Genomic DNA, 26,165 nt, shown 5'->3' on the forward strand with positions numbered 1-26,165 from the left:
CCTTCTGAGGGCGCGGTTCTGCAGCCTCTGGAGTTTGTCCAGGTGCTGCTTTGCCGCGTATCCCCAGACAGGGCACGCATACTCCATTACCGGCCGGATCAGGTTGCAAATCGACGTCCTATATAGGCCACCGTTCAGTACATGGCGCATGCGCCGCCCATCACGGTTTCTGCCTCCTTAGACAATGAGGTGGCGCCGCCCTTAGTGAAACACTGCTGGCAACGATACATCGCAACCGAAGAACGTTCAGTTTTGATGCGAGATAATACAGGATTCCACGTCTTGCTAAGAAGAAACCCGTTGTCTCTGTTGATTAAATTATCAGCCAACCTAATTTCAATCGCCTCTTTATAGACACTGTTACAAAAACCGGAAATGTTGGCAACAACCACAGTTGAAATTTGATTTTCACAGTGGTTCCCATTTCGCGACCTATCGTTCCTTACTTTCCGAATAGCCCTCGTAATTTCGCGAAGACGAGTCTGTCAGACGGAGTAGAATTGTGCCAAGGTCGGAAGCTACAACACGTCCGTCGCAGGCCGGAACTCGAAGCGGCGGTTTCCCTGAAGTCCGGCAAACGAGCAGCGACGTCAAACAAGCCGGCCGTAGCGTGTGACTCACACGGCTTCAATGTCACCGCAAGGTCTGTGGACAGTTCGCTCGCGAGAGACACACACGGCGCCGTCCACAGAAGGCTACGCCTTTGGGACCACACCTTCTGCAACCTCTTCCACGAGAAACGAGCGAACCGCTGCGATCCCGGCGTCCCCCTTGGCGGCAGGACGCAAGCCGGCGCACCTGGAAGCGTATTCCGTACGCGAGCGCGGTGACCCCAGGCGGGCTAAGGTTGTGCGAGGTGCGGTCCCCGGCGGAGGTCAGGGAAAGTGGGTCGGCGTGCGCGAAGCTCCAGGCCCGGCTGCTGGAGCCTCTCCGAGACTCCAGGAGCACCCGCTGGCGGCACTGCGCAACTGCGAGAGCTCGCCGCGTGGGAGACGCACTGCCGATCCCACGTCTGCGCATTCCGGCGGTCGGCACCTGCGAGCTAGGTCGCCTCACAGCTGCCGTCAACCTTGGCGGGGCCGCGGGGCAAACAAAAGAAAGGAAAAAAAAAGCCCGCCTTGCGTTGCCGCGTCACGGGTCCGGCTCGCGACGAGGAAGTTTACGCTCGCCAATTAGCATCGGCAGACTAAATGCCCTTACATAGCCGCGGCGGGCAGGCGAGCGGGGGCGCCGGCTCCCGTGAGGAGCGCACGGGAAAGGCGGCCGACGCGAAATATTTCCAGAGCGGTTGCGTTCGCAGCGACGTGCCCTCGCGTCGGAGAAGTACTGCGACAGCCTCGAGGTACGTGACGAGAGAAACGGACTCGGTTTTACGCAATACAGCGCTGACGGGCGAGTGACGATTACGAAACAGTAGAGAGCCTCTTTAAGGCTACGGACGCGAGATGCTGAACATTCTAATCGGGACTGAACACGCAAAATTAAGGACCGCTTATCGTTAGTTGAACTTGCCGATAGATTGGCTAGGATCGGGACAACAACTCCATTTATTGGACCGGAAACTGTCTTGACAACCACCAAGGCTATGATCAAATTAGAACTACGGAACTGGCTTAGGAAACAGCACGTAGGATGAAACTTCCTGGTAGATTAAAACTGTGTGCCGGGCCGAGACTCGAACTCGGGACCTTTGCCTTTGGCGGGCAAGTGCTCTACCAACTGAGCTACCCAAGCACGACTCACGCCCCGTCCTCGCAGCTTTACTTCTGCCAGTACCTCGTCTCCTACCTTCCAAACCTTACAGAAGCTCTCGAGTCTCGGCCCGGCACACAGTTTTAATCTGCCAGGAAGTTGCTTATCAGCGCACACTCCGCTGCAGAGGGAAAATCTCATTCCAGCACGTAGGATATTGGACCAAGGTCCATAAACAAAAACATGGTAAGGTAATGATGCCCAAGCCATGTTTTAAAAGGAGCTCTGTAATCCCGGGATTGAACAGGAAAGAGCTCAAACTCATGACTGGACTGATGACCGGTCATGGGAACTTCAAAAAACATCCACACGCAATGGGTATAATGGAAGAGGACCCTAAATGTAGGATCTGTGATGAGGGTGAAGAAACTGCATCACACCTAATCTCTGAATGCATGGCATTGGAGAGTAAAAGATACAGAGTCTTCGGGACAACTGGACCTGAAGAAATTGTGTCTAACAAAAAACAGGTAGAGGGACTCCTTGCTCTATTTAAGGGCACTGGTTGGCCTTACTAGATATACAGGGAGCGATACCGCACAAACCTAGTTTCGGTGCGGGCAGTGGCGGGTTAGAGGTTAGACCTAAGCTGTTTTAGTTCTCCTGTTAAAATCAAATCAAATCAGTTGAGCTTGGGTCTGCAACTGCGATAAACTGTTTGATTTTATGCCATCTGCAGCAGTCATTTTTTCTTCATTTGTGTACTTTAGACAATTTCTTAGACCATTTTCAGGTATCCTGATAAATGCAAACAACAAGAATTCAGTGCAATAATAGTCTGTTAAGTTAAAAGTAGTATCCAAGCAGCTGATAAAATGTGCTAGAGTTTATTCGACGATAGCACTTCATAACATAGTTGTCTCTGCGCATGTTATATTTGGTTGGCGTGCACTGTTGTTATGCTTGTGAGTGCAGCTCGTGATGACTGGGTGTTGTGTGATGTCCTTTGGTTAGTTAGGTTTAAGTCGTTCTAAGTTTAGGGGACTGATGACCATAGATGTTAAGTCCCATAGTGCTCAGAGCCATTTGTGAGTGCAGATGTCGCAGCTCTCATAAAACCATTATTACTAGCACTGTTAATGCAGGTACAGGTCATACATTTAAAATACACGTATTTACTCGTACCCTCGCACCGCATTTTCCGTACAGTGTGTTAACTAAGTTGTCCGATTTGTAGAGGGAGTTGCCGGGAGCAAAGGAAGCAGTTCCGACCCCCACGTAAGTACCGCTAGGAGGTAAATAAATAAATGTCGTGTATCTAGGGCCTCCCGTCGGATAGACCGTTCGCCGGGTGCAAGTCTTTCGAGTTGACGCCACTTCAGCGACTTGCGAGTCGATGGGGATGAAATGATGATGATTAGGACAACACCACCCAGTCCCTGAGCGGAGAAAATCGCCGACCCAGCCGGGAATCGAACCTGGGTCCTTGGGAGTGACATTCTGTCGCGCTGACCACTCAGCTACGGGGGGCGGGCCGCTAGGAGGAGAAGAACCGAGAACGGGGAACTAGTCACGCCTGCCTTTTACGGTGCTGGCACCTTAACCTGTGCTTCACGCCTCTGCAAAGGCACTAGTCAAGCACGGATGTAAGGCTCGCTTAAATGTTGTTCGTAATCGAAATTGAAACTACCTTACATAATGACATGTTTGAAAAAGATCCTATCTGCAACAATTAAGTAACTTTAGCGCAAGAATACGAAACAGTTCGAAGTACAAAATAGTAACACAGCAGACAATGGCTACCTCTCACAGAATTGACAGCTAGAGCAAACGTTGGCTGCAACCGAAAACAACTGACTACGGGCGAAGATGGCCGACTTCTACCGATTAAGGACCAGGGAACGGATCGACAAACTTAAAGTTAACACAATGTAGCATCGTGCGCACACTAATCATTGTGAAGGCTTGTAATGATTCTTTATTTGCGAAACCATTACCACCCGCCAACCCTATTTTTCGATACCGTAGATTAATGAATATTTTTCTACGTAATGTCTCATACTTTTCACTCTATTCAAATTTGGTTTCATTTTCATATGTATGTACGTCGATATTTTGAGACGTTGAAATCGATATAATATCTAATTTGAATATCTTTGTACTTATCGTTATCTTTGATGTTGGCCTGTGACTTTTGGCGCGGAAGCGTACAGGGTAGTCAAGTTTTTGTGTTGAATATGAACAGCCTTGACTTTGTGTTGGAAATGAAAAGATGAGTCTGAGTTATCGACAATGAAAAATGTTGCGAGTTTTATTAAGAGCAGTAACGGTTGCGAAATTGTATGATGAAGTGATGTTTTGAACATGCGAAAGTACGAAAAGTTTAATAAATATGAATTTTTGTGAAAAGTGAGTGTTAAGAATTATTTTCAAGTGACCATTGTTTAAAAAAGTATGAAACACATTGCAATGAAAAACATAAATCATCAAATTAATCCTGAAAGATTGCCTTCGTAAGTTCTTCAAGTCGTAATTCTCATCCGAGTGCCTTTGGTTCAAATGGCTCTGAGCACTATGGGACTTAACTGCTGTGGTCATCAGTCCCCTAGAACTTAGAACTACTTAAACCTAACTAACCTAAGGACATTACACACATCCTTGCCCGAGGCAGGATTCGAACCTGCAACCGTAGCGGTCACGCGGCTCCAGACTGTAGCGCCTAGAACCGCACGGCCACTCCGGCCAGCCCGAGTGCCTTTCGCACCAACAGAGATAGTCATGCTACCTAGACAACATTTTTAATTATGAGCCAAAGCCAGAGGGAGATCGTCGTTGGATTGCAAATACAAGATAAGTGATATTACTGTTAATTTTCTTCAGTGACTAATCAACTGATGTAGCAATACCTGTCACATTAAAGACCTTTTAGTTGCGCAATAAAAAGGTCATACTTTGAGTGCGCGACGTGATAATTTTGAACTAATTAACTGTTAGTGGAGGTATTGTTATAGGCTTAACGTGTAAATCGAGTGCGATGGTACGTGGCACTAAATACATGGTCCCCGAGGGGTTCCTAACCATTTCTTGGACAACGATTTTTGTCTCTTTATCTTAGATAACCTGAAAAATGCTGACCACAGAACAACTAATCAGCGTCGTATGTTGGACACTCAACGGACTCCCTTTCGCTGATGTTCGAGAACGGTTTCGTCGACGTTACCGTACAGAAGACCCAACGCGAACAATAATTAGAGGCTTGCTTAACAAGTTCCAGCGAAATGGGAAGATTTCTGAGGAGAAACGTTCTGATGGGTCATCGGCGTCGCACGAAATTGTGGAGACCATACGACAGGCTATCCAGAAGAATCTCTAACGGAAACACGGCATCCCAAAATCCAATGTGTGGCAAATCTTGCGCTTCGTGCTCATCACATTCAGGTGCTCCCTTATCTTGAGCCCGAGGACGATGGGGCACACATGTTCATGTTGGGCGACTTAATGAGGCAGTAAACAACGCACATATGACGGCACACGGCCTGTTCAGTGATAGCGCCAGCTCTCACACATGTGGCTTCGTCAGTCGCCACGGCGGCAGAATGTGGGCTGGTTAACAACCACACATGACCGTGGAATTGGAACGTAACGCTCCAAAGGTAAGTGTGTTGCTGGGCCTTACCCAACAGTGCGTAAAAAGCCGCTTTTATTTATTTATTTTTCTGATGAAACGGCAAACACGTCAACATCGTATCTGGACTTGTTTGAGCTATTCCTGCCTCCCCAGTTGTCTGCCAACACCATTCTGGATTCGGTGATGTTTCAAGAGGACGGGCCACCACCGAACTTTGCGCACATTGTGGTTAATTACCTCAATGAGACGTTCTCAGGACGCCGGATTGAGCGATGCTTTGTTTGGATACGGAGAGCAATTATCTCGAACTGCCGTGCTTTCAATTACAGTGCGTTATTTCTGTTTATATTTATATTTTGTCCAATAGAAAACAATGAATTAAAGTGCCCCTCCTTGGGACTGATTAAATACTTCTGGGGCACCCTCTATTCTAAATGTTCGACGTGCACCCGTATTAATTGTTCTGGTGATGCTGATTTTATGATAAAGACTACATTTGCACTCACAACTACAATGACAGTGGACGGCATTCATATATAACATGTGCAGAGACCACTACGGTATAATGGTACCGATGGATTTTTGTACAATAACATTGCTTTATTTCTATAAAATATCCTGATTTGTTTCAGTGTTTAAAGGCGCTGCAGTCTGGAACCGCAAGACCGCTACGGTCGCAGGTTCGAATCCTGCCTCGGGCATGGATGTTTGTGATGTCCTTACGTTAGTTAGGTTTAACTAGTTCTAAGTTCTAGGGGACTAATGATCTCAGCAGTTGAGTTCCATAGTGCTCAGAGCCATTTGAACCATTTTTTTTTCAGTGTTTAACTCTTAACCGACTGTTAGTGCACGGAATTCATGCTGCTTCGGGTTTATCAGGTTACTTGAAAATAGATAAGACAAACTGTACAATAGCACACAAAAAAGGAAAGATGACAGCTGAGGACGGTATCAAATCATTTAAGTAAGACCCGCTTGTCTAGAAATGACAATACTGCTCTGAAAAATGCAACATCTAAAGTTTTGCTACAGCGCGCTGTAGTCGTTTGGAAGCTTCTTGAGAAACAGACATTAGCTTGTTGTCTGTAAGAGTGAATAGTTGTGTAGTTGTGTTGAACGCATGTTCTTTAGGAAGCGCCACAAGGGGCAGTTCTATGCTGGCTATTGTCCTCGTATTTCAGTGACATGTGGTCACTTCTGTCTTTTAAATGTCATTCCTATACCGGTCCTCCACACCTAGTGACCTGAAGACATCGGTACTGCCATCATGTAGATGAATGACGATCTGTATTCAGTGTTCAGTGAGCGCAAAACCTGGGACTTAAAATTAATGCACAGAAGTATTAAACATCCCGTCAAAAATGAAGGAGTTTTGCGTCGCTTCCCGCGCCCGGGTTCCCGGGTTCGATTCCCGGCGGGGTCAGGGATTTTCTCTGCCTCGTGATGACTGGGTGTTGTGTGATGTCCTTAGGTTAGTTAGGTTTAAGTAGTTCTAAGTTCTAGGGGACTGATGACCATAGATGTTAAGTCCCATAGTGCTCAGAGCCATTTTTTTGCGTCCCGCGAACAACTGCCTCTCAAGCCAGTATCATAAAACCGTCAAGGACTTGGATTTAACTTCGGACGAGCACCTCAACTGGGCACAATATACTGCCATCTCGTGTAGGAGGACTTCGTCTTCCTCCAGAAGTTTCGGAATATATTTGTACATGATGTGGAACGTACACTTGTGCAATAACTTGTTCCACTGACCCTCCACTCTTGGATATAAAATAAGTTTGAAGATCGGATCACTTTCAAACTTCCGGCTTCATGGTTCTCACACAAACTGAGGAAAAGGCGCCGTCGTAGTCAGTAGCTGTTACATTTTGACGTCACATAGGCCTACTGTTTTCGTCCGATAACAGTGAAAACTGTGAGAAGCTGGTACGTTCGCTACTGGGAGGGTTGACAGTGGTACTTCACAAATGAGCCACACTCTCGACCTTGAAGAGTACCCGACGTCGAGTACTCGAAACCTTGCCCATGCCGTGGGCTCACAGGTCAGAACTCAGTGTCTCCGCAGCGGGAGATATGTAAGTGATTCAATCTTCAAACTTAAACCCTAGTAGTACATTTCCGGACAAGGGTTCCTTTTCTACAATTTATCTACTAAGTACCCTCTACACCGCCGCGCAGGGTAGCCGAGACATTCAGGTCACTTAGACAAAGCTGGAGGACTTCGACCTAGACGTGATATTTACAGGACAAGGTGTCAGAAATAAAAGGAGGAGAATAGCGGGCACAGAATCGACACCTGTGGCACTCCTGATAGAACATATTAACAGGACGACTATTCTCCCTGCATACAACTACGAGGGCAGTTCAATAAGTAATGCAACACATTTTTTTTCTCGGCCAATTTTGGTTGAAAAAACCGGAAATTTCTTGTGGAATATTTTCAAACATTCCCGCTTCGTCTCGTATAGTTTCATTGACTTCCGACTGGTGGCAGCGCTGTACGGAGCTGTTAAAATGGCGTCTGTAACGGATGTGCGTTGCAAACAACGGGCAGTGATCGAGTTTCTTTTGGCGGAAAACCAGGGCATCTCAGATATTCATAGGCGCTTGCAGAATGTCTACGGTGATCTGGCAGTGGACAAAAGCACGGTGAGTCGTTGGGCAAAGCGTGTGTCATCATCGCCGCAAGGTCAAGCAAGACTGTCTGATCTCCCGCGTGCGGGCCGGCCGTGCACAGCTGTGACTCCTGCAATGGCGGAGCGTGCGAACACACTCGTTCGAGATGATCGACGGATCACCATCAAACAACTCAGTGCTCAACTTGACATCTCTGTTGGTAGTGCTGTCACAATTGTTCACAAAAATCTGAACGAACTTCTCCTTCTTCATGACAACGCAAGACCTCACACAAGTCTTCGCACCCGAGAGGAGCTCACAAAACTTCAGTGGACTGTTCTTCCTCATGCACCCTACAGCCCCGATCTCGCACCGTCGGATTTCCATATGTTTGGCCCAATGAAGGACGCAATCCGTGGGAGGCACTACGCGGATGATGAAGTTATTGATGCAGTACGACGTTGGCTCCGACATCGACCAGTGGAATGGTACCGTGCAGGCATAAAGGCCCTCATTTCAAGGTGGCGTAAGGCCGTAGCATTGAATGGAGATTAGTTGAAAAATAGTGTTGTGTAGCTAAAAGATTGGGGAATAACCTGGTGTATTTCAATGCTGAATAAAACAACCCTTGTTTCAGAAAAAAAATGTGTTGCATTACTTATTGAACTGCCCTCGTATTGCAGTTCATGCAAGAGACTCACTACCTCTCTTAGAGAATGCAATGAGCCTGCTGCATTGTTTTCATTTTGGCCAAAGGCGAGGTTCAAAATTAAGCAACACGTCGCGTACTAAGATATCTCGCCCTTAATTCAGTTGTGAAACAGTTAGCGTGACTTCATTTGGATTGGCTCGCTGTTTTACAGCGTGCATCAAACTGTGATCCAACCGGTGCTTGCGACCACGGCCAGGTGACTCACAGCAGCTGAGGAAGACGCCGGGCCGGAGCGGTCATGTGGAACGTCTCGTGTTACGAATAAGCGTGATTAGTTCGCCCTTGACTTGTCTTACCGCGAGCCATAGACACCAGAGTCCGCGGCCCCTGCGTGACACTAACCGGCGTCATGCTAACGGGAAACAATGATGGCGAATGATTTGTGACGGTTACGGAAATTATTCCATCACGGCCCGCGCTACGCCCAGCGATAAAGTTCGCCGAGGCTGAACGAGGTAAGCACGTCATTTCTATTCAGAAGCCCGGCCCGTGTCGCGCCTGTCGTAAGGTGTGTCCGCAGACGTTCTGCTGGGTGCCGCCTCGTCTTAACATCGAATGGATCGCCGGTATCGGCACGACTACGTGCCGGCAAAGCCGAGGCTGGTAGCGAACTGCAGTTTATGGATGAGCTTCAGGAATGCTTATTGCGCGACGGGGGACATTTGCTTGTGTAATACTGTTGACCTCGCTATCGTCTTCGCCTGCGTACAACACACGCGGAGCTAATTCTCTCTCTCTCTCTCTCTCTCTCTCTCTGTCTCTCTCTCTGTCTCTCTCCCTCCACTGCAGTGTTCATCGGTGTGCGGTGTGATGTTTTCCTGTCCTTTCCAGAATCTGCCCAACTTCCATACTGGTAAAATGGTCGGTTAGAAAGAAATGTCTCCTATGTCTAAAAACGTAAGCTATTGTCACAAGGCCGGCCGGTGTGGTCGAACAGTTCTAGGCGCTTCAGTCTGGAGCCGCGCGACCGCTACGGTCGCAGGTTCGAATCCTGCCTCGGGCATGGATGTGTATGATGTCCTTAGGTTAGTTAGGTTTAAGTAGTTCTAAGTTCTAGGGGACTGATGAGCTCAGATGTTAAGTCCCATAGTGCTCAGAGCTAATTGAACCATTTTTTTACTGTCACAATGTACAAAATTTGACTCTGTGTTCGAGTTTTCAAGTTTTCTTCAACAAGAGGTAGAAGTGCACTTTTGGAGGTAACGGCTGAACTGTCTTATGCAGCAGGCAGATAGGTGTCGATCTGATTAACTGAAAGTTTGTGTTAAGCATTTGGGCTTCCTGTTTTCACTTCCGAAAGAAGTAGTTATTGTGTAGTAAAGTAGCACGACCCCTCCTAGATGCTAGAGGAGGGATTTTGACATAAAAATAGAATATGTTTACATATCTATCTGACTTGGTGTCTAAAAACTGCCAAAAAAATTTGGTTTATTTTTTTTTTTTTTGCAGTGGTATCGTTCTCGTAGTCGGAGAACCTTACTGTATGTGTATTTGGCACATATAAGGGAACACCGAATGACACTGAGAATAGGGTTAGCAGTTTGGATACAGTAAGGTGATGGAAACCTGATTTTATCTTTTCGTTGTCTTGTAATTAGTGTTTGCCTCATATTCCTTTCGTCTTTCGTTACCGTTCTGCAGTGCACCTCTTCATTACTCATTTAATCAGTCTATCTTCTACAACACCACATCATAGACGCTTCGATTCTTTTTTTTTACTACTTTTCCACAGAATACGAGTCACTTGGACAAATGGTTCAAATGGCTCTGAGCACTATGGGACTTAACATCTGTGGTCATCAGTCCCCTAGAACTTAGAACTACTTAAACCTAACTAACCTAAGGACATCACACACATCCATGCCCGAGGTAGGGTTCGAACCTGCGACCGTATCGGTCGCGCGGTTCCAGACTGTAGCGCCCAGAACCGCTCGGCCACTTGGGCCGGCTCACTTGGACACAATGCTCTTCTGTAGACGCACATTTTCAGAAATGTCTTCTGAAATTGAGGCCTATGTTTGAAAGTAGCAGACTTCTTTTGGTAAGGAATGCTCACTTCGCATGTGCGACTCTGATTCTTTATATTCTTCTGGCTTCGTCCATCATTCGTTATTTTACTTTCTAATGGAGTAATTTCCTTCGCATCGTCTATTACAATTTTGATAAATTCACTGATGCTACCAAGTTCAACGTCGATTCGTTTTCATGAAGGACTTAAGAGAATGTACCTGTGATAATGCTGTTGATGCCAGTTATTCGCCTGGAGTGATTTATAATCTAACAGAAAATGTAATTAGGAGTAGCGACTGGGTCTAATTACATCTATCAGCAGGGAAATATCAATAGTTTTTGATATTTTTAGATTTTCCTTAGCCAGAGACAATGATGTCTAAGAAAAATAAGAAGCGAAAATTTGGAAATTTGTGGTAAGTTCCTATGGAACCAAACTGCTGAGGTCCTCGGTCCCTAGGCTTACACACTACCTAATCTAACTTAAAATAATTTACGCTAAGGACGACACACACACACCCATGCCCGAGGGAGGACTCGAACCTCCGACGGGGAGACCCGCGCGAACCGTGACAACGCGCCCAAGACCGCGCGGCTACCCCGCGCGGCAAAATAAGAACCGAACTCCATAAAATATCACTATCCACATATTCGACTCCAAAGCCTCAACATATTTTCTGAAGGTCCAAACCATTAGCGGCTTAGCTTGTCGAAATTTTGACTTCATCTTTAATGTGGGTTACTAGCAAGTTTCGGCCCGTTGCTATTTTCAAATGTAGCTCTACGGGGATGACTCGTTTGTTATCATATTTAAAATCAGTCCCTGACCCTGTAAACTTGAAGTCCGTCCATAGCAGCTGGTGGGCTCATCGGTACCGACCGACCGCCGTGTCATCCTTATGGCCTCAAGGGACGTGGTGGAAAGGGACTTTGAGTCAACACACCTCTCTCACTGCAAGTGTCAGTTTTAGTGACGCATAGCCGCTACTATTCGGTCAGGTAGCTCCTAAGTTGACATCACGAGGCTGAGTGGACCACTTTCCAGTCCTCTTATCAATGAAAATATCCCTGGCAGTAACGGTAATCGAACCTGGTCCCTCTAGATGTCAATGTCATTCAGCCGCGCTGACCCCTCAGCTACGTGGAACCTCAATTCCTGCCGCCATGTACTACAATTGGCTTTAAATACGACGACACGCACGTCACTGAAGTACCTCGCATTTGAAAACGGCCACGTGCCAAAACTGGCCAATAATGCACACCAAATGTTGAAGTCGAAGTTTCAACTTGTACCAGTAAGTTAAAACGCCCATGGTGGACATAATGATTATGAAGTGAAAGTCCCTGGAAGTTTAATATTCTGTACCGGACTGGGACTCCAACCCGGATCTTTGCCCTCCGCGAGCGTTGCTCTTACACGTCGAGTGAAAAATTCATTTTGGTTGGGAGAGGAAAGGAATAGGTCAATCATAACGGCGACGGGTACGTATACCAGATTGATGGCCTGTTGCGTCGCCAGTAAACAGGTCACATTCTGGTAACCTCGCCGCGGTTCTGCATACCGAGGACACCCGAGACGAATGCGGCGTTTCATTTCCTCGGCGTTATTGCTTTTGACCATTGCTGAACGCTGCAAGGCTACAACTGGCGGCAGCTTGGAGCCTAAACCTTGATCTTTAAGCTGTAGCTTTCATTCTTCGCTTCTCTTTCGCGGCTCACCTGTGCCGATCACTCGTCACGGGACGAGTCGTACAGCGAAGAAAAGAAATCCGACGACGCACTTGTCGCTCGCTTTCTCAAATACCTATTGTGCGAAAGGTGAAACGAGAGATGGGACAGAAATGTCGATAGTTTCGAACCACCTTGGCTAAATATAAAGGTATTTACCAGACTTATCTGAGGGGAGAAGCCAGAGACGTATGCAGGGAATTTGCGAATGACGGCGTCCGCAGGAGCTGACATTGAGGCGGGGTTTGTTTTGGAGGGGAAACAGATGCGGCGGCCCACATAGCCGAGTCGCGGCGTGCGCCCCCATATTTGGCTGGACGAAGGCCGGCCGCTGGAGCGCGGCTACAGCTGGAGCTGGAGCCGTGGCTGGTTCCAGGCAGCAGGTTCCCCTGCAGCTGGCAGCTGCGCGCACCATGTTGTAACAAGGAAGCGACTCTCTTACTTGCTCCCTTCTCTAACCAACGAGTTAAAAAGTATTGCGCATTTTCCTCGGTGTTCTGCTACGGGAAAACCAAACTCGATAAAGTTTCTGGGTGAAGAGAAATGCACATTCCTTTGACTCTGTACATAGGTGCCACTGTCAGATGAAATAGCCTCTACTCAGATTTGAGCTTAGGGCCGATAAATTCTGCAGCGTGAGTTTAGGGTGGTCCTTGTAACGCGGATACCTCTACCGTTCCATAAACGATTCAAACAAGCGAAACGAGACTTCTGACTGCAGATGCTACACATAGGTGTAAGTGTTTTGCAGCATGGTTAACAATCGCCACATTTTCATGTATCTACATACAGATGACATTCCCTTTTTAAATTATCTTCATGCGGAATACAAATGCGTTAAACATTCATTAATTTATTACTCTCTTGCTGCTGTGTAATTATCACCTCACCTGCCCCCTCCTCCAAAAATCTCCTGTGCGGAAGGAAATAAGTTAGGGTACCAAGTGTCGGCCGGTGTGGCCGAGCGGTTCTAGGCGCTACAGTCTGGAACCGCGCGACTGCTACGATCGCAGGTTCGAATCCTGCCTACGGCACGGTTGTGTGAGATGTCTCTAGGTTAGTTAGGTTTAAGTAGTTCTAAGTCCTAGGGGACTGATGACCTCAGATCTTAAGTCTCATAGAGCTCAGAGCCATTCGAACCATTTGAGGGTACCAAGCTCCTTCGATGCAGAAGTCATTAGATACGGAGTGCAACATAGGATGTGAATAAAGATATGGTTGGAAACCAGTCGTGTTCTTCAGAAACTAATCATCGACTTTTGCCTTAGGAAATTTAGGAATACCACGGAAAATGGTTGGCTGATTATACAGGCCGTATAGGGTACAAGTGCAGGATTTCTGTTGGTGAGTCAGGACGACATACAGAGTAACATTACATCAGTATTTACGTCATTTGCCCACGGCTGATTTCCTTCCCCATAATTGTCCATTCGAGATCGTGCTCCACATTTAATAAGGTCGTCGGCGAGGGGGCGTTAAAACCTTAACCTTTCTTTCTTTTCCTTGGTGTCTTTCTCTGATTAAAAATACGTAACTTGACTAATCTTAAAGTGTTTCTATCAATGTGCAGTGTAGTTCAGTGTCTTTCGTCAACGTTACTCAAAGTTTAAAACTGATATACTATAATTCCACACAAGACTGTCTGAATGTGGTGTCTCCTTACAGTTATATTTAGCACTGCACAAACGAGAAGGTTTTCATGTTACCTTATCTGTACAAGTTCTAAGTATAAAAGCTATCTACAATTCCCCGTTTTCTTGCCTATGTAAAAAGAGCATTATGCACATCATCATTCTCCATGTTTTGCGCCGGTGTTGCTGCTCAGCTTCTAAGTATTTTTTTTTAAAAAAAGTATATGATTACCGATAAGATGTAATTTGACTTTATTTGATCGACCTCTAGTATAAATAGCATTAACATCATCTGTTTAGTCACACTGGCAAGCTACGTCGAGTCACCGAATGTGTTACGTGGTGCCAAACAGCGTACATTTTTATACGAAAACTGGAGCATATAAATGTGTTTTCCTTTACGAATGATGAACATGTTTTTTGTAAAGTCTACAACTTTATGTTTCTATCAGATTGTGCTAATTATATAGGTACAATGCTTAATACTTCATGGCATATGATCAGAATGGCTAGAACTGGCAAGTCAAAATGATTATGTCGACCATTAGGTGACAATGTTATCGAAAGTAGTTACTAAATAGACAATCATACTGAAGCGTTAACTCCTATACAGACTTTCATGCTATTTTCTAAATCGAGGATACAAAATACAGTCTCATATATCTATAAATCATTTGAAAAACATACCTTGGCAGCAGTCATCAAGAATTTTATGGAGCGAGGATGACGGCTCTGGTGAGAAATCAGTCTGAACGTATATTCAAGGTGACGACTGTTTTGAATGCAGTTTACGCAGTGCCTTGAAACTTCGTCATCCGCTCACACGCGCGTGCCACCGCTCCCACGAGCGCGGTGTTTTTAAAAGGACATGATCACAAGAGGGAGGGGCGCGGAGACTTCAACGCGTGGTGGGGAAGGAAACCCACGCGCAGCCCGTGACGCGAATACCTCCGCAGTGGGCCGTCGCCGCCGGAGTTTGCATTCCGCGCGCGGCCACCAAAACGGGCTTCGCGGAAGGTTCGATTGTACAAACAATTTTGTGGTCGCGCTATATTTCTCTGACGCGGGTGTCAAAAGCAATAACTTTCAAATATACTATGGTCTGGCAAATGGGCAGTTGCTTTGCCATCAAATATTCTTCGGCATTGGCTGCGTTCGCAGAATGTCAACAGACACTCCACATTACCATATTACGTCACCAAATTCTTTTCCTGCATTCCAAACGTCGTTCGCGGCCGCCGTTTACGGAATGAGTTATGCGGATGCTCGCCGTGTACTTACGTCTTTGCTTGTTATAGACTCAACCGGATACAGGCGCACATTGTGGTACTGTGTCGAGAAATACTAGCGTAGAAATCTTTTTTCAGACAACTTGATTCCATATATTTATTTGCTGTTGTACCCTGAATACACCAGCCCTATCGTTGGCAAACTGATAAACCGCAAGTTGCATTCCTGTTGGGCAATATACGTAAAGAATTCACGCAGGAGGAAAACTTGCAGTCGAGTACCTCAGACGTCCTTCGACAACACTGGTGAAGTTCACTGGTTTATGAGCCTTGGGGAAAAAAAAGAAAAAATAGTAATAAAACCTACTCTTCCTCACGTTTTATCCAAAGTTGGATATTATCGACTGGAGTATTTCAGTGTCACAAGTGCATGTCTAGACGCATTAAAGAGGAGGTGAGGGTGAAGAGCAAGATGATAGCCTGGTAACCGATGAATTCAAATTCTGGAGAACACGATTGTAACCTCTGCAGGGAAAATTACGTTTGGATTTAAAGAGGCGAATGTGGAGAGGACCACAGACGTTTCCCTTATTCTTCCCAATCAGTGTCAGCTCGTCTACAATTACGGCTGGGAGACAAGTCACAGTAATGAAAGAGTAACTTTCAATCGCAGCCACTTTTGCAGATTTTCCTAAAAGTACCGTAATGCCAATTGATGCGACGATTTTCGTGTTTGGTGACATAACCTTGACCTCAGGTGAACAAGATACCAATAGAGAACAGTTTCAAGGAAGAGTGAAGGTCATGCCACATTATTAATACCACTTTTGTAATTAATGAATATTATCATTGTCATTGTTCTGTAGATAACTTGCATGAAAATGCACTGTTGGTACCTGGTAGCGAGAGATGTATATTGTTTGCGAGCAATTTTTTGTTTTTGTTTTGACGCTGATGCAGTTAGTGGAAAGCAAATAAGCAAATAGCGCATAAAAACGAGTGAGAAAAAAAAAGCTGAAGACTTTCTGTGGACTAAGCACCCTACCAGATTCGTCACACTGGCACCTAGACTACGTCAAATTACCTCACTCATTTTAACCCAGAAACACGCCAAAACAACTGAACTAGTTGCATGGTTCAAGTATTTTGTTAATGAGTAACGAAAAGAACTTACGACTGATTCTTTCTATCGGAATAGGCGCATTACGCAAATGCCTAAGAAGCATTTGTTTTAATAGGTGATTTTGGAGTGAGTATGGTTTTACACATCATTATCATTATGATTACCTAGTTCTCAGGCTACAATTTACTAGCAGTGTTCTGTGTCTGCTGATCTGTTTGTTACTCCTAGCTTTCCGTTCACCTCACACTATCCACCGAGCGAAGTGACACGGTGTCTAAGACAATGGATTCGGCATTCAAAACTCCATTCGGCCATCCATGTTCAGATTTTCCGTAGTTTCTCTAAATCGCTTAATGCGAATGCCTGGACAGTTCCTTCGAGGACACGCAGCCACTATTTCCGTCCCCATTCCTGCCCTATCCGAGGATGTGTTGCGTCACCGAAGACTTTGTCGTCGGAGAGAGTTGGACCCCAAACTACCACTCTCCATCTACAACATTGTAGTACCAACTTTCGTTCCAACGTTTTCTACCTTCTCGTTTTTTCGCCTTTCCCGTTATTGTTGTAAACTTATTTACTGTATGAAAGAGTGAAACTAAGCAGGACATGTTATTTTCAGAAATTTCAAGAACGACATCATTTCCACCAATCTGTTAGTTTAAATGAGTAAAATGAACTCTCATTCCCTGTGTGATTGACTGATGATGGGATTCTGAGTGTTCTATCGAGTTATTGTTTCCATTCTATGTACAGTTTTACGACGACCACCACAACCGTCCTCTTCAGGTACTGTGAGTTTTGCTGATGGTATGGTTGGGTCCACGCAGCAAGTACATATAACAGCAAAATTCACAGCACATAAAGGACATGGCTCGCTCGGTCGGTCGTCAAAATATTGTGGATAAAACGTCAATAACAATCTGCAAAACACCCGGGAGCACGCCCTTTACTCAAATGAGTTAAGCACTACTGGCAGTTTTAGATCTTGTATTCATTTTCGAATGCACAAATATATAAGGACACTTCAGCGTAAGTATATAGTAAAAATTGCGTGCCGTGCACTAATACACAGAAAACATTTCTAAACAATTTATAGTTGTGTGCCGTATGCGATTTTTGTTATGTACATACGAGAGGATGTCGTGTTCGCATTCTTTTGTGCACTTGAAAATGAGCACACACTCGAAACGCGCCAGTAGTGCTTAATGAAGTATATCTACATTTGCATCTATACTCTGAAAACCACTGCGTAGTTAATGACAAGGGGTACGTCGATTTACTAGGGTTTTTCCCCGTTCCATTCACATGTAGACCGCCGGAAAAACGATTGTTTAAATGCTACCATTCCTGCTGAAATTAATGTAATCTTGTCCTCACGATCCCTACGGGAGCGACTCGTGCGGGTTGTAGTATCTTTATAGATTCACCATTTAAAGTTGGTTCTTGAAATGTTGTAAGTAGGCGTTCTAGGGATAGTAATTGTCTATCGTCAAGAGTCTACCAGTTCAGTTTCTTCATCATCTCTGTGGATCAAACACTCTTGTGACCAATCGTGCTGCCTTCTCTGTATACGTTCAGTGACCCCTGTTAATCCTATTCGGTACGTGTCCCAGACACTTGAGCAGTATTCAAGGATAGGTTGCACGAGTGATTTGTAAGCAATCTCCTTTGTAGACTGATTGGATTTCCTTAGTATTCTACCAATAAATCGAAATGCCACCTGCTTTACCCTGAACTGATCCTATGCGATCATTCTATCTCATATCCTTACAAAGTGTTATACACAGTCATTTGTATGAGTTGACCTATTCTAGCTCTGACTCACTGATATTGTAGACATGGGATTCTAAGTTTATCGTTTTCTTCACTTAAACTGACAGACTGGTGGAAATGACGTCCCGTTCTTTAAATTTATTGAAACTGTACTCCGCACCTGGAACAAGTCAATGGTTGATAAGAAATTGTTATTAAATGGCTTCAGGGCACTGAAGGTCGAGGTTATCAGCGCCAGTATATAAAAGGCAGTGCTCTTCCTGAAAGCAGACGTGAGGTAGCTGTGAGATATGAGAAAAGTAAGGCCACAACGAAGGAAGCCCATCCACTATAAGGTGGCGAGCCCGCACAAAATAGGCTGAAGTCAAGAAAAAGCTTCTTGACAACTACTGAGGCTCTGATCGAGAATCCGCACGCGGCAAGGATCTCGCGATGTCGGTATTTGGGAGAATGGATGGCTCCAAAGGAAGAACTTCGCCCTGGACATTCGGAGAAGTGGTCAATATGGAGGTTTCTCAATATATTACGATCAAACAACGAGATGCATGACCAATCTGCGGACTTGGGTTTTCTCTGTGGACTCATTTCTTTGCCAGTGTGACGTTGAGCGCAGACTAACAGCCATTTCCTTCAGTGCTCCTCATCACAAAACACCTGCACCATGCAAGACCTTATGAGACCTACACCAAGGGCATTTCTTTTGTGTAAAATTATGTCAACACGTATATTTCTTTGATATTTGTGTACTTTTGACACGATAAATAAATAAGGGCAGACAATCAAGATGTTACATCAGCATTTTTGGCAGGTGTAACGGGAAACGGGAAAGAAACTTTACGTGCACATCGACTAATTGAAATTGTATCACAATTTGTACCGAACGGAGATTGAGTATGTTGGGACGGAACCAGCTTGTGCCGCGGTAGACGGAACCGTGGCATCTGTACTGTATGACGGCTGCTGCAGGAGACGGTATTGTGGAGAGCCCCTGCCGATCCACTCTATCGGCTTTCGCCGGCGCACCCAGGACGGGCCAGCGCGCTTTCCCCGGCAGTGTGTCTATCAGCCGCTGGTAATTAACGGCAGTCGTGGTTCACGAGCTGGATGTGGCTGCTGCTTTCCACTTGCCCGTCTGGGGGCCAGTAGATGAGCGCCGTTGGTTACACAACAGCCAGCGGGAGAACTGCTTGGAAAATTATTTGTTTGACAACACAGAGTTCGGATCCAGCGCACCGATCTATACACGGTACAAGGGTGGGCTCTCTGACGAACGAGGGCAACTGGACGCGAAAAATTCAAGTGTATAGCATCGAAAGGTTCTCGGAGAATTATAACATTAGACTGTAGTGCATTACAGGATAACCAACACGTGATCACTGCCTGGTGAAGAAAACATAAAACACGAGCAGATGAAGTAGAGGCACCATTCTACTAGCGTGAATCACTCGCCACCGCCCCCTCCCCCTCACGACCTTGCGCTTGACGACGGTGATGACGCGTCATTGCAAGGTTTCCGCGACACACCGAAAGCGTTGATGATCTACAAGTGCTCTGTCGCAACTGATCGGTCGGATCTAGATCCAAGTTGGGAGTAAGGGTATGATGATGCGATAGAAGAAGTGGAAGTCGATATGGAAGACATAGAGGATACAGTAACAGAGTTAGAATATAACAAAGCTTTGGAAGACATGAGAGCAAATAAAGCAGAAACCATAGATAACAGTACGATCATTTTCTACATGTGGGCTGAAGGAGCCGTGTAATTGTTAAAAGACGAATTGAAGTATTTTACCGGGGCTGTTTTTGACAAGTACTGACTTTATTACATCTTAGCTCTCCAGAAGGCTTTTGACACTGTACCACACTAGTGACTTGAAGAGAAACTGCGTCTCAGTTATGTGACTGAATTGGCGATTTCCCATCAGAAATGTCACAGTCCGAAGTAACTGTCGGAAAGTCTTCGACTAAAACAGAAATGATTTCTGGCGGTCTCCAAGATAGTGTTATAGGTCCTCTGCTGTTCCTTATCCATATAAATGATTTAGGAGACAATCTGAACAGTTGTCGTAAGTTGTTTGCAGATGACGCTGTCGTTTATTGTCTAGTAATGTCATCAGAAGACCAAAACAAATTGCAAAAGGATTTAGAAATGATATCTGAATGGTGCGAAAATTGTCAATTAACCCTAAATAGCCGGCCGCTGTGGCCGAGCGGTTCTAGGCGCTTCAGTTCGGAACCGCGCTGCTGCTACGGTCGCAGGTTCGAATCCTGCCTCGGGCATGGATGTGTGTGATGTCCTTAGGTTAGTTAGGTTTAAGTAGTTCTAAGTCTAGGGGACTGATGACCTCAGATGTTAAGTCCCATAGTTCTCAGAGCCATTTGAATCATCTGAACAATAAGTAATGAAAAATATGAGGTCATCCACATGACTGCTAAAAGGCATCCGTTAAACTTCGGTTACACGATAAATCAGTGAAATTTAAAGGCCTTAAATTCAACTAAATACCTAGGATTTACAATTATGAACAACTTAAATTCGAAAGAACACACAAAAAATGTTGTGGGGAAGGCAAATCAAACCAAAGACTGCGCTCTGTTGGCAGAACACTTAGAAAATGTAACAGATCTACGAAAGAGACTGCCTACACTACGCTTATCCGTCCTATTTTGGAGCACTGCTGCGCGGTCTGGAATCCTTACCAGATAGCATTAACGGAGTACATCGAGAAAGTTCAAAGAAGGACAGCACGTTTTATATTATTGCGAAATAGCGTAGAGTGTGTCACGGACATTGTACAGGATTTGGGGTGGACATCATTAAAACAAAGGCGTTTCTCGTTGCGGCAGAATCTTCTCACGAAATTTCAATCACCAACTTTCTCCTCTGAATACCAATATATTTTGTTGATGCTGACCTACGTAGAGAGAAACGTTGATCATAATAAAATGAGGGAAATCAGAGGTCGCACGGAAAGATATAAGTGTTCGTTTTTCTTCGCGCTGTTCGAGACTGGAATAACAGAATTATTGTGAAGGTGGTTCGATGAACCCTCTGCCAGACACTGAAGTGTGATTTGCGGAGTATCCTGGGGAGGAGGGGGCGGGTAGATGTAGACGTAGATTTTTTTGTAGGTGCACGATTGGCCAATATCGCATTACATGCCAGTTTCAGTCGCCTTAGCTGACAATGTGTTGTACACTTATTCTTTTATTAAATGGATGAATATAGCCGATCAGGTTATGTGCTCGTTTTCTGATCGGCTATATCCGCCGTTTAGTAATAGGATAATTGAAAACATATCGATACCTATTGTGCCTGAAAATGGCATGTGATGCTGATATTGGCCAACCGTGCAAGATGTAATAAAGTGATACTCGTCACAAACAGCCGAGATGTAATACTTCAATATGTCTTAATACACAACATCCCTTCGAAATTTCTCAAGTCACTGGAGGAAATGCCAACCAAACGATTATTCAGTCTAAGAGTCTGGAGACATGGCATCTGATTTAAAGAAAAATATCACCCACATAATTTCAAAGAAAGCGAAGCAAGAAGGTGCAGACAACATCAGTGTTGGCCTGTGCCGTGATAGTTCCACACAAAACAAAAAGGAGTGCAAGCCCCCTCCACGAAAAACGCGACCACACCATTACACCACCGCCTCCGAATGTTACTGTTGGCACTACGCAAGATGGCCGATGAGGTTCACCGGTCATTCGCCATACCCACACCCACGAGGTGTTTACCTGTCGAAATATCGGTGGTTGTCGAAAAGGTCACGCGGCTGCATTCCTGCAAGTTGTTCGAACAACACCCCACTCACTCGAAATATTCAGCTGCGTCATTCGCTTTGCCGAAAGAAACGCTCCATCACTTTCAACATTGCTATCTGTAATTCATTTAATACATAAAGCAAACTACTTCCGTATGGAACTTAGTACTAGGTGTCAAATATATGTTCAATTTTGGTAAACATTTTTGGAATACAGTGATCAATAAATTATTATATTTTAACTAAAGTTCAGTCTTGATCACAACACTTATGTCTCAATAACATACGTGACCGGTTTCGGTTAAATTTATATAACCATCTTCAGACCCATGGCTTCCTTGGAGGATGGTAGACGGAGCTCTCCTGAGCTGCTACCAAGTCGTAGCAGCTGTGGAGAGCTCCGCCTACCATCCTCCAAGGAAGCCATGGGTCTGAAGATGGTTATATAAATATAACCGAAACCAGTCACCTATGTTATTGAGACATAAGTGCAGTGATAAAGACTGAACTTTAGTTAAAATATGTTAAATATATGGATGTGTCCTTATGAGACGGCCAGTCACGGAACGAACGGTTAAATCTGCTTGTGTCAGAAGTAGATGTGAAGCAGATTCACTGAAAGAATTCTAAGGATGCATATTGTAACCTCCCCTCAATAAAGTTTTATTCTTATTTATTATTAACTGAATAATAAAACGTGCCAAATGCTGTCTTCTTACAAAACTGAATAATAAAAATGTGAGCCAAGCGTAACCCATTTCAATATCACCCGTACGAAAGCTCACTCACAGAAGTCAAGTCCCACCTATTCTTTAGTGTATAGTTTGGTCGGTGTGGGATGGTCACAGAAACTCAACAAACTCTAAAGGGAGTCGTTACAGGAGAACCATACCGCATCGCCTTAATATTTATCTAAGAACGCATGCCATACGATAGAACGCGGATTATGAACGTCTATGCATATGCATGATACGCAAACAGTGTCATATAACTTACTCCGTCAAAATGCTGTAAAATGAGAAAACCTTGCACTAAAATTTTATCTATCCACAGATTCCTCTTGGCAGTGTCAACCCGCCTGTGCACCATTTAATTTAAATGCTTTACCAGAATAATATTTTGCAAATTCTTAAATACGAAGTGCCAAACAAAGGACTGCACGTGCTTTTGCGGAACAGCGTTTGAGAGATGGAATTCAATGCCGGCAACATTTTCATTCTAGCGTTGTTTACAAGCCGCTCAGGGACACGATACGGCTGCCGAGCAGGAAACTTCCTTGTCACGTCATGACTAAGCAAATGCAGGAAATACTCGCTCAGTCAGCCGTGCCACGCGCCTTTTTTCCCCTAACTTTGCCTCTGGAGTATCAATAGCAGTCACCAAGTACTGTGGTTAGTGAATCTAATAATAATCAATCTCATTTAAAATTAACTGTGACCAGTCATTTTTCTTTACGTTTCCACGATGTGCTTTGAGGAATCCTGCCTAGGTGAAAAAAATGCACCACCCTTCTACATTCATAGTTTGCAAACCCCTGCGAAATGCATGGCAGAGGGTACTTCATATCGTGCCAAATATTATGGCTTCTTTCCGTTCCAGTCCCGTGCACAGCGCGGAAAGGACGACTTCTTAAATGGCTCTGAGCGCTCTGTAATTCCCAGCGCCTTCAGGAATATGTGTGGAGTTGCAGCATATTGCTAGATTCCTCACTCAAACCTTTTTCTTTAAAAACCTTGGAAGCAGGCTTTCGTGGGATAATTGGCGTCTACCTTCAAGTGACTGTCAGTTCAACAATTCCGCAACATTCGCTGCTTAAACAAATCTGTGACCATTAGTGTTGCTCTCATTGATATGTGTTCAAAAATGGTTCAAATGGCTCTGAGCACTATGGGACTCAACATCTTAGGTCATAAGTCCCCTAGAACTTAGAACTACTTAAACCTAACTAACCTAAGGACATCACACACACCCATGCCCGAGGCAGGATTCGAACCTGCGACCGTAGCAGTCCCGCGGTTCCGGACTGCAGCGCCAGAACCGCTAGACCACCGCGGCCGGCTGATATGTGTTCAGTATCCCCCGTTAGTAGTACTACTACATTTGGTACGGGTCCCACACACATCACTAATATTTTATAATAGAACACAAGTGTGTTTTGAAAGCTGTCTCCTTTGTATCCATAATGAATTTCACTCTGTAGCGTGGTGTACACCGATCTGAAAGTACCTGGCAGGTTAAAACTGCGTTACAAACTGGGCGCTCGAAACTGACGCCGTCGCCTTTCGCGGCCGGGTGATCTAGCGACTGACTGTGAGCTGAGTCACGAGGCGTCCTCACAGCCTCACTTCCGCCATTACCTCGTCTCCTACCTACCAAACTCTACAGAAGTTCTACTGCATACCTTACAGTACTAGCATTCCTGGAAGAATGGATATTGCGGAGACATGGCTTAGCCACCTCCTGGCGGTCGTTCCGAGAATGAATTTCCGCTAAGCAGTGGAGCGTACGCTGTTTGCCTGGCAGATTACATCTGTGTTTCCGGACGGGACTACAACCTACGACCTTTGCCTTTACCCGGGCAAGGCATTTGTGAAAATTGAGATTCAGATTGTAACCCACTGATATTGTAGTCATATGATACTACTTTTCTGCACCTGAAGTGCACAGCTTTACATTCCTGAACATTTAAAGCAAGTTGCCGAATTTTGCCCTACTTTGAAATCTTACCATTTTCTGATTGGATATTTGTGTAGCTTTTCTCAAACAGAATGTCAATATAGATAACTGCATCATATGCAAAGTCATCTGAGGTTACTGTTAATATTGTCTGTCAGGTCATTAATTAACAACAACAACAAAGGATCGCAACACAAACGCATGAAGTTACTTCCACTTCTGCAGTAAAATGGAAGACCTACAGCCGTCCTTGCGATGTTATTTATTATATGGCTACGTAATAAATAACATCATAAAGTGCGCTGTAGGTGTTCCAGTTCATTACAGAAGTGAACAGCCGAAGTCCCTCAGATCACCAGTCACAAGGATTGACATACAAATACTTCCACTTCTGTCGCTACTCCAAATGACTGTATTTCCGTTAGTAAGTATTGGTGTGGAACCGAGTCAAATGCTTTCTGGAAGAAATAAATACCGTGTTAACCTGACTGCCTTAGTACATTTCAGGACTTAGAGGTAGACAACTAGAGGCGCTGGGTACCTGTGACGTCTCCGCTATTTTTGTGCTACGTCCAGCCAGCTAGGCGTTCTGGTGTCAAGCCGTCAGTCAAAACAAAACCTGACACATCAATGAACTATTCCATTCGGGGTGTCGCCAGAAGTGGTCTCTCTACGAAGCAGTAGCTGTCTAACTGAGCTGTACCAGTTTTTCTGTTGTCAGTTCTTTATGTTTTTATTTGGATTGTGTGGTATTCAATTCACCAGCTACATTTCGTTTATATATCTACATATAATGCACTACGGAAATTTACATTTTACACAAACACACATATATATAAACTGTTGCCGCGCGGTCTGGGCGTCCTGTCACGGTTCGCGCCGCTCCCTCCCCCCCCCCCCCCTTTCGGCGGTTCGTGTGTCCTCCCTCGGGCATTGGTGTGTGCGTTGTCCTTAGTGTAAGTTAATCTAAATTAGATTAAGTAGTGTGTAAGCTTAGGGACCGATGACCTCAGCAGTTTGGTCTCATCTTACCACAAATTTCCAAATATAAATGGTTAAATGGCTCTGAGCACTATGGGACCCAACATCTGAGGTCATCAGTCCCCTAGAACTTAGATCTACTTAAACCTGACTAACCTAAGGACATCACACACATCCATGCCCGAGGCAGGATTCGAACCTGCGACCGTAGCGGTCGCGCGGTTCGAGACTGAAGCGCCTAGAACCGCTCGGCCACACCTGCCGGCTCCAAATATAAACTGTTACATTTTCAGAAATAATTAAACTAAGTACTTATGTCTGAGTCTTATGTAGAGTCCAATGATGTGAGAGATCTTGTGTCACTCGTACTTAAGAGGACAGTAAAAGATAATAGTTCGGCTGGCTCCACTCGCTTTATAGTTTTGTATGCTGTGTTCGTGATTTAAATCGGCTTCCCTTCACTGTCATGACGACACGTTGGGAAATCTGTTTATTAATTTTATAGAGATGACTAGCGTCACATTAATGTCCTGTCCGCATTCATGTTATCGAGTTGTGGTACTGTTTACTCACTGTGACTCGGTCAACCC

The 26,165-nt window shown here is 45.0% G+C and overlaps 1 protein-coding gene and 1 non-coding gene across 3 annotated transcripts in view; both read right to left on the minus strand.

Annotated features, from left to right (window-relative positions):
- LOC126094646 (uncharacterized) overlaps nucleotides 1-26,165 on the minus strand; it is a 1,573,713-nt gene that overhangs the window by 35,715 nt on the left and 1,511,833 nt on the right. The window lies entirely within an intron of this gene.
- Trnaw-cca (transfer RNA tryptophan (anticodon CCA)) lies at nucleotides 1,661-1,735 on the minus strand. The gene has a single exon. It is a non-coding gene; the product is annotated as a tRNA-Trp (tRNA).

The sequence above is a fragment of the Schistocerca cancellata genome, chromosome 1, assembly GCF_023864275.1.
Source record: "Schistocerca cancellata isolate TAMUIC-IGC-003103 chromosome 1, iqSchCanc2.1, whole genome shotgun sequence".
Lineage (NCBI taxonomy): Eukaryota > Metazoa > Arthropoda > Insecta > Orthoptera > Acrididae > Schistocerca > Schistocerca cancellata.